Below are 9,238 nucleotides of genomic sequence, written 5' to 3'. Positions count from 1 at the left end.
TCATTAGGCAGTTGTAACTTGTAGCAAACCTCGTTCAATCTCCTCAGGACTTTAAATGGCCCCACAAACCGCCGACCCAGCTTCCGGCAGGGCAGGCGAAGGGGCAGGTTTCGAGTCGAGAGCCAGACTCGATCTCCAGGTCCGTATACTGGACCCTCACTGCGGTGGAGATCGGCGCTCGCCTTCTGCCGACGGATGGCCCGCTGCAGATGGACGTGTGCAGCGTTCCACGTCTCCTCCGAGCGCCGAAACCACTCATCCACCGCAGGAGCCTCGATCTGGCTCTGATGCCATGGTGCCAGAACCGGCTGATACCCTAACACACACTGGAAAGGGGTCAGGTTAGTAGAGGAGTGGCAAAGAGAGTTCTGAGCCATCTCTGCCCAGGGGATATACCCCGACCACTCCTCCTGCCGGCGACCAAACCTACCCACATCCTGGTTCACTCTCTCCACCTGCCCATTACTCTCAGGGTGGAACCCCGAGGTAAGGCTAACCGAGACCCCCAAGCGTTCCATGAACGCCCTCCAGACTCTAGAGGTGAATTGGGGACCCCGATCAGACACTATATCCTCGGGAACCCCGTAGTGCCGGAAGACGTGGGTAAACAAAGCCTCAGCAGTCTGTAGGGCAGTAGGGAGACCCGGCATTGGGATGAGACGACAGGCCTTAGAGAACCGATCCACAACGACCAGAATAGTGGTATTCCCCTGAGAGGGGGGAAGGTCCGTAACAAAGTCCACCGAGAGGTGAGACCACGGGCCGTTGTGGAACGGGCAGGGATTGTAACTTCCCCCTGGGCAGGTGTCTAGGCGCCTTACGCTGAGCGCACACCGAGCAGGAGGAGACATAAACCCTCACGTCCCTAGCCAATGTTGGCCACCAGTACTTAACACTAAGGCAGTGCACTGTCCGGCCAATACCTGGATGTCCAGAGGAGGGTGACGTATGAGCCCAATAAATGAGACGATCACGGACCTCGAGCGGCACGTACGTCCGACCCACTGGACACTCTGGGGGAGTAGGGTCGGTGCGTAACGCCCGCTCAATTTCTGTATCGACCTCCCATACCACCGGTGCCACCAGACAAGACTCTGGCAGTATGGGAGTGGGCTCAATGGACCTCTCCTCTGTGTCATACCGCCTGGACAGGGCGTCTGCCTTACCGTTCTGGGACCCTGGGATGTAGGTTATCTTAAACACGAACCGGGTCAGAAACATGTTCCACCTAGCCTGACGAGGGTTCAATCTCCTAGCTGCCCAGATGTACTCCAGGTTACGGTGATCAGTCAGAATGAGAAAAGGGTGTTGAGCCCCCTCAAGCCAATGCCTCCACACCTTTAGAGCTTGAACCACAGCTAACAGCTCCCTGTCCCCTACGTCATAATTACGTTCCGCCGGGCTGAGCTTTTTAGAATAAAAAGCGCAGGGACGGAGCTTAGGAGGCGTGCCTGAGCGTTGCGACAGTACTGCCCCAATCCCGGCCTCTGACGCGTCCACCTCTACCTGGAACGCTAAAGCGGGGTCCGGGTGCGCCAGCACCGGAGCCGAAGTGAACAGGTCCTTCAGTCTACCAAACGCCCTGTCCGCTTCAGCCGACCACTGCAAACGCACCGGGCCCCCCTTCAGCAGGGAAGTAATGGGAGCTGCTACCTGTCCAAAACCCCGGATAAACCTCCGGTAGTAATTGGCAAACCCCAAAAACTGCTGAACCTCTTTAACAGTGGTTGGGGTTTGCCAGTTACGCACGGCTGACACACGGTCAATCTCCATCTTCACCCCTGACGCGGACAACCGATGACCCAAGAAGGAGATGGACTCCTGGAAAAACAGACATTTCTCTGCCTTGACATACAAGTCATGCTCCAACAGCCTACCCAACACTCGGCGCACCAGGGCTACATGCTCGGCTCATGTAGAAGAGTACACTAGGATGTCGTCAATGTACACTACCACACCCTGTCCATGCAGGTCCCGGAAGATCTCGTCCACAAATGATTGGAAGACTGAAGGAGCATTCATTAACCCGTATGGCATGACGAGATACTCATAATGACCTGAGGTGGTACTAAATGCCGTCTTCCATTGATCTCCCTCCCTAATGCGCACCAAGTTATAGGCGCTCCTGAGATCCAATTTTGTGAAGAAACGCGCTCCGCGTAATGATTCAGTCATACTCGCAATCAGAGGAAGAGGGTAACTGTATTTAACCGTGATCTGATTGAGACTACGATAATCAATACACGGACGCAACCGTCCATCCTTCTTCTTCACAAAAAAGAAACTCGAGGACGCAGGGGAAGTGGAGGACCGTATGTGTCCTTGTCTCAGGGACTCGGCTATGTATGTCTCCATAGCCGCCGTCTCCTCTTGAGACAGAGGATACACATGGCTCCGCGGGAGTGCCGCACCTGTCTGGAGGTTTATCACACAATCTCCCTGTCTATGAGGTGGCAATCGCGTCGCCCTAGTCTTGCTGAACACGAGTGCCAAATCCTCATACTCAGGGGGAATGTGCATTGCGGGCACTTGGTTCGGACTCTCCACCGTGCTCGGCTCGGAGATGCTGGGGGATGGAATGGACGGCCCCAACTCGGGACGTCCGCGGGTGGCCAGCAGGGTATCCAGACGGATGGACATGTCCACCAGCTGGTCGAAGGATAGAGTGGTGTCCCTGCAGGCCAGCTCTCGTCGAACGTCCTCACGTAGGCTACACCGATAATGGTCGATGAGGGCCCTCTCATTCCACCCCGCATCCGCCGCTAGAGTCCGGAAATCCAGGGCGAACTCCTGTGCGCTCCTCTTCCCCTGTCGGAGGTGGAACAGACGCTCCCCCACCGCTTTACCCTCAGGAGGGTGATCGAACACAGCCCTGAAGCGGCGGGAGAACTCCGCGTAGCTGATGGTGGCGGCGTCTATTCCCCTCCATTCGGCGTTGGCCCACTCCAACGCCTTGCCGGAGAGACAGGAGATGAGGGCGGAAACGCTCTCGTATCCCGAGGGCGCCGGGTGTATGGTGGCCAGGTAGAGTTCCACCTGAAGGAGGAACCCCTGACACCCGGCTGCGGTGCCATCATACGTCCTCGTGAGCGAGAGCCGAATCCCACTGGACTCCGGAGCTGGTCTGGTGGGGCTGGCCGATGGTGGTGGTAAGGTAGGAGGAGGTGTGGGCACGCCTCCCCTTTCCCATCGGCGCAGGGTGTTCATCACCTCTTGCATGGCGGAGCCGAGTTGCTGGATCCTGGTGTCCTGGCAGCTGACCCGATCCTCCAGCGACTCGGTCGCCGCCGCTGCTCCTGCTGACTCCATAGTATTGGTGTGTGATTCTGTCACAAGCTGATGTGGATGCGGTGTTGGAGTCAGGCGCAGGACACAGAAGCTCAGTCAAAACGACTTTACTAGTCAACAAGACAATACAAAATAACGGGCCTCAAACACTGGAGGCGAGCGATTACGCATACAGTGCGTAAATACACTATCAACACGAGAACAAATACCATACATCAACGGACAGGCGGACAATCACACACAACTGCAAACAAAACTAAAGGAAACTTATAGGTGACCTAATCAATACATAACACGAAACAGGTGCACTAACAAGACAAGACCAAACAAACATCGAGACATCAAGCGGTAGTAGCTAGTACTCCGGGGACGACGAACGCCGAAGCCTGCCCGAGCAAGGAGGAGGAGCAGTCTCGGCGGAATTCGTGACAAGGCCTAGTACTCATTTGATTCATTATGTGCCTTATTTGACAGCATTATTTGAAAGGATTTAATGGTTAGTGGGGAAAACAGGGCAGCGGGCCATGAGATATGCAGTTGTTGATAGGTGAGTGGACACGTCTTACCTCCAACACCTGTTTTGCAGAGCCATACAGTTTGGTCATTGAGCTTTTCACCAGAAGCATTATGATGCAGCCATTATGATGCATTTTCATGACATCACATAATGGAATGGAAACAGATACAATTATGGGTAATGAAGTAATTAAAAATATAGTGATGTCCAAAATTTGGGGGTCTGGCTCATGGACTAATTTTACATTTTCCAAATTGGCCTACAGATGCATGCATCATATGCATTGTGACAGCACATATCCCAGGGATACTGGACACTCCAAAACACAAAATAAACCTGGGAAATTAACACACAAAAAAAACACAGCGGAATATACAGGTAACTGCCTAAATAAAGGAAACACTTGAGTAAATGAGGGATACAAAGTATATTGAAAGCAGGTGCTTCCACACAGGTGTGGTTCCTGAGTTAATTAAGCAACTCACATCCCATTATGCTTAGGGTCATGTATAAAAATGCCCAGTTGCCCATTATTTTGGCTACCATGGCTAGAAGAAGAGATCTCAGTGACTTTGAAAGAGGGGTCTCAAAGGAGTATAGGGGGTTTGAACACTTATGGGAGATTCTAGAGCGGTGCCTGAGAAAGCATTTTACACCACCATCAACAAAACACCAAATGGTGGAATTTCTCGTGGAAGAATGGTGTCGTATCCCTCCAATAGAGATCCAGACACTTGTAGAATCTATGCCAAGATGCATTGAACAGGGTTGAGGTCAATTCTATTTCAATTCCAGTCAATTCAGGAAGTACACTGACATTTTGATGTCAATTCCCATTCTCTTCAGTGCTTTTCAAAGAGTAAAATTTGGTTTACTTTCTGAATCGACTGGAATTTACCCAACCCTGGCATTGAAGCTGTTCTGGTGGCTCATGGTGGCCCAACACCCAATTAAGACATGTTATGTTGGTGTTTCCTTTATTTTGAAGAAATAAAATGAAATGAAGAAAATCTTCACACAATTGTAGGACGAGATCCCACCGCAGTTGTGGCTTACGGTATTATAATATAGAATTTGTGAGAAGTATCAGGTAAACCACAATCATGGAGTCAACAATTATTCCTCACCATTAAGTGAATAATGACATTCTCCCTTGTTGTTTTCTTAGTCTAATAGCTTAGAGGATGGGGTCTAGGCTGACCAAAAGAAAAAGAAGAGAGTGGTGAAGGAGGATGAGACAAAGGTCACAGGGACTGGGTGAAGGAAGAAATGACAACTAAGGATGAAGAAATTGAAATGAAGGGGGCGAAAAAGAAAACAAAAGTGTAATGGGTACTAGAGGTGAGATATAGAGAATAGTCATTAATGGTTGTGTGCAGCATATACTTTGTTTCTTATAGCATTACTTTAGGCAGTAACAGCTAGAGTACACTAGTCCATGTTCTGTTGGGGACTTGAGGCAGTGAGGTTGATAAATGTAACATTTCTAACCTTGGACTTTTGGCACTATGTCGACGCCGGTGGCAGTGAGAGTAATTGCATGCTTGCACCGAATGCACTAAAGCCTGTTTTGCGCATATATTATGACAACATTTGGTGACTAATAACCCATGGAACTCTTTAGGAGTAGCTCTTTATGAACTGATTACTTTATTAATAACCCGGAGCATGGTGTAACAGACAGGCAGTCGCAGCTGCACTCAGCATTTGTATTGGGGTGCATTCCAATACTCTAACAATGTTACCAAACGGTACTCAAGTGCTACATCACCTGGTGGCGTGTATGTGTACTGGCGTTAATACCACATTACCACATTCCTCCCCTCTTAAGATTTCATTATAAACTGGGTGGTTCGAGCCCTGAATGATGATTGGCTGACAGCCGTGGTATATCAGACTGTATACCACGGGTATGACAAAACATTAATTTTTACTGCTCTAATTACGTTGGTAACCAGTTTGTAATATCAATAACGCACCTCAAGGGTTTGTGGTATATGGCCAATATACCACGGCAAAGGGCTGTATCCAGGCACTCCGTGTCGTGCTAAGAACAGTCATTAGCCGTGGTGTATTGGCCATATACCACATCCCCTCGGGCCTTATTGCTTAAATATAACATCTTCACAAATAAACCCTTTTTTAGGATATACAACACAAGACATTCCCTTTGCTCTTCTATTGCGTTAATGAACTAATTCTGAAATAAAGTTCCTTTAACTGAAACATCATTCTTTTAAACTTGTTATGTACTATACTGATCTAAACAAGTCAGTGTAAACAATAAACATGACATTTCACATGTAACTAAGAATTTTAACTCTTGAGTCTTTTAGTTGTCTTTTAGAAACAATTTATATCACAGTTCTTTTTTTTTCTTGTTCAGAGTTCAAAGTCTTTTAAGCAGCTTGGAAGCTTTGCATGCCTCTGTGAATGATGGACACTAGGGGTAGTGTTTATTCTCAACGGTGGAAAAGCCACCAGCTGGTTCTGAGCTGAGCTCATAGTATCTGACTCTGGGTTCTCCTATTGGTGAACTGTTTCCTCTGTTACGGTCTCTGCCTGTGGAACGTGCACCACAGAAGCACTTGGATAGCTAGAGAACAGCCTGTCCTTTGCGATCACAACTGGTAACTCACTTATTGTTCCATCCCGTCTGACAAGAATCTGATCAATCTATCTCCCAATATTACCTTGTAGGAGACAGGACCAGTCACTGAGTCTATGAATCCAGGAATCCATTTTGGCCCATGACTGAAATTTCCGGTAAGGACAGGGTCCCCCTTTCCAAAACTTCGGCCCTTGGTATGTTTGTCATGTTTTGTTTGCGTTCAACTTTCCTTTTCAGGTCTGGTTAGACTAGGTCCAGTGTGGAGCGTAGTCTACGACCTAATAACAACTCAGCTGGAGAAAGTCCTGTTGTGGATTGAGGGGTTATTCTGTTGCTGAACAGAACATGTGACACTTTTGTTGCTATGCTCCCTTCTGCACTTAAATACTGTTATTTCTGAAGAATTCTTGTGTTTCTGTACTCACAAAACAGGTCAGATTGTCACTCAACGCCATCTCAGGTATCCCTTGGTTATTAAAGCTCTGTCGTAGGCCATCTATAGAAGTGGTGGATGAAGCAGAACTAACAGGATACACATCCATCCATTTGGAATGTGCATCAATGATTATCAGGAACATTTTCCCCATGAATCGTAATCTATGTACAATCTTCTCCAAGGTTTCTCTGTAAACCCCCAAGGGTAGAGTGGAGCTGCTGCTGGTGCCTTTCTGTGTTCCAGACACGTGTTACATGTCTTGACTAGATTCTCTATCTCCTGATCTAGTTTTGGCCACCATAAGTAACTCCTAGCCAACGCTTTCATACGCGAGACACCAGGGTGACTCTGATGTAGCTGCTGTAGGATAGCCTGGCGTGCTGGCTGTGGAATAATCACTTGTGCTCCCCACAAAACGCAACTATCCTGTACGCTCAACTCTGTTTTCCTGACAATGGTTTTCCTGACACTGGTGTGAATTCAGTCCCTTCTGTTTGTTGTGGCCATCCCCTTACCACATATTCTCTAACTCTAGACAGTACTGTATCTTTACCTGTCCAGGATATCACTTACTCTGCAGTCACGAGTGCCATGTCTGTGTCCACGAACATCAGCACTCTGTCCTCTTGAGCTGTTATGATGGGCATGTACGGCAGCGGAAGACGGCTCAAGGCATCTGCATTCCCATGGTACTTTCCTGCCTTGAAAACGATGACATACTCGTGCGCCCTCCACCCCACGCCCACCTCTGTATTCTCGGAGACAACATCTGTGGAACTGCCAGCATTTCATTGAAAAGAGACAGTAGAGGTTTATGATCTGTACATACGGTAAACTTCCTGCCATATACAGTGGAGAGAACAAGTATTTGATACACTGCCAATTTTGCAGGTTTTCGTACTTACAAAGCATGTAGAGGTCTGTAAAAACAAAAATCCAGAAAATCACATTGTATGATTTTTAAGTCATTAATTTGCATTTTATTGCATGACATAAGTATTTGATACATCAGAAAAGCAGAACTTAATATTTGGTACAGAAACCTTTGTTTGCAATTACAGAGATCATACGTTTCCTGTAGGTCTTGACCAGGTTTGCACACACTGCAGCAGGGATTTTGGCCCACTCCTCCATACAGACCTTCTCCGGATCCTTCCGGTTTCGGGGCTGTCGCTGGGCAATACGAACTTTCAGCTCCTCCACATTTTTTTGATTGGGTTCAGGTCTGGAGACTGGCTAGGCCACTCCAGGACCTTGAGATGGTTCTTACGGAGCCACTCCTTAGTTGCCCTGGCTGTGTGTTTCGGGTCGTTGTCATGCTGGAAGACCCAGCCACGACCCATCTTCAATGCTCTTACTGAGGGAAGGAGGTTGTTGGCCAAGATCTCGCGATACATGGCCCCATCCATCCTCCCCTCAATACGGTGCAGTCGTCCTGTCCCCTTTGCAGAAAAGCATCCCCAAAGAATGATGTTTCCACCTCCATGCTTCACGGTTGGGATGGTGTTCTTGGGGTTGTACTCATCCTTCTTCTTCCTCCAAACACGGCGAGTGGAGTTTAGACCAAAAAGCTATATTTTTGTCTCATCAGACCACATGACCTTCTCCCATTCCTCCTCTGGATCATCCAGATGGTCATTGGCAAACTTCAGACGGTCCTGGACATGTGCTGGCTTGAGCAGGGGGACCTTGCGTGCGCTGCAGGATTTTAATCCATGACGGCGTAGTGTGTTACTAATGGTTTTCTTTGAGACTGTGGTCCCAGCTCTCTTCAGGTCATTGACCAGGTCCTGCCGTGTAGTTCTGGGCTGATCCCTCACCTTCCTCATGATCATTGATGCCCCACGAGGTGAGATCTTGCATGGAGCCCCAGACCGAGGGTGATTGACCGTCATCTTGAACTTCTTCCATTTTCTAATAATTGCACCAACAGTTGTTGCCTTCTCATCAAGCTGCTTGCCTATTGTCCTGTAGCCCATCCCAGCCTTGTGCAGGTCTACAATTTTATCCCTGATGTCCTTACACAGCTCTCTGGTCTTGGCCATTGTGGAGAGGTTGGAGTCTGTTTGATTGAGTGTGTGGACAGGTGTCTTTTATACAGGTAACGAGTTCAAACAGGTGCAGTTAATACAGGTAATGAGTGGAGAACAGGAGGGCTTCTTAAAGAAAAACTAACAAGTCTGTGAGAGCCGGAATTCTTACTGGTTGGTAGGTGATCAAATACTTATGTCATGCAATAAAATGCAAATGAATTACTTAAAAATCATACAATGTGATTTTCTGGATTTTTGTTTTAGATTCCGTCTCTCACAGTTGAAGTGTACCTATGATAAAAATTACAGACCTCTACATGCTTTGTAAGTAGGAAAACCTGCAAAATCAGCAG

This window comes from Coregonus clupeaformis, unplaced genomic scaffold, assembly GCF_020615455.1.
Source record: "Coregonus clupeaformis isolate EN_2021a unplaced genomic scaffold, ASM2061545v1 scaf0282, whole genome shotgun sequence".
NCBI lineage: Eukaryota > Metazoa > Chordata > Actinopteri > Salmoniformes > Salmonidae > Coregonus > Coregonus clupeaformis.
This window is presented reverse-complemented; position numbering follows the sequence as displayed.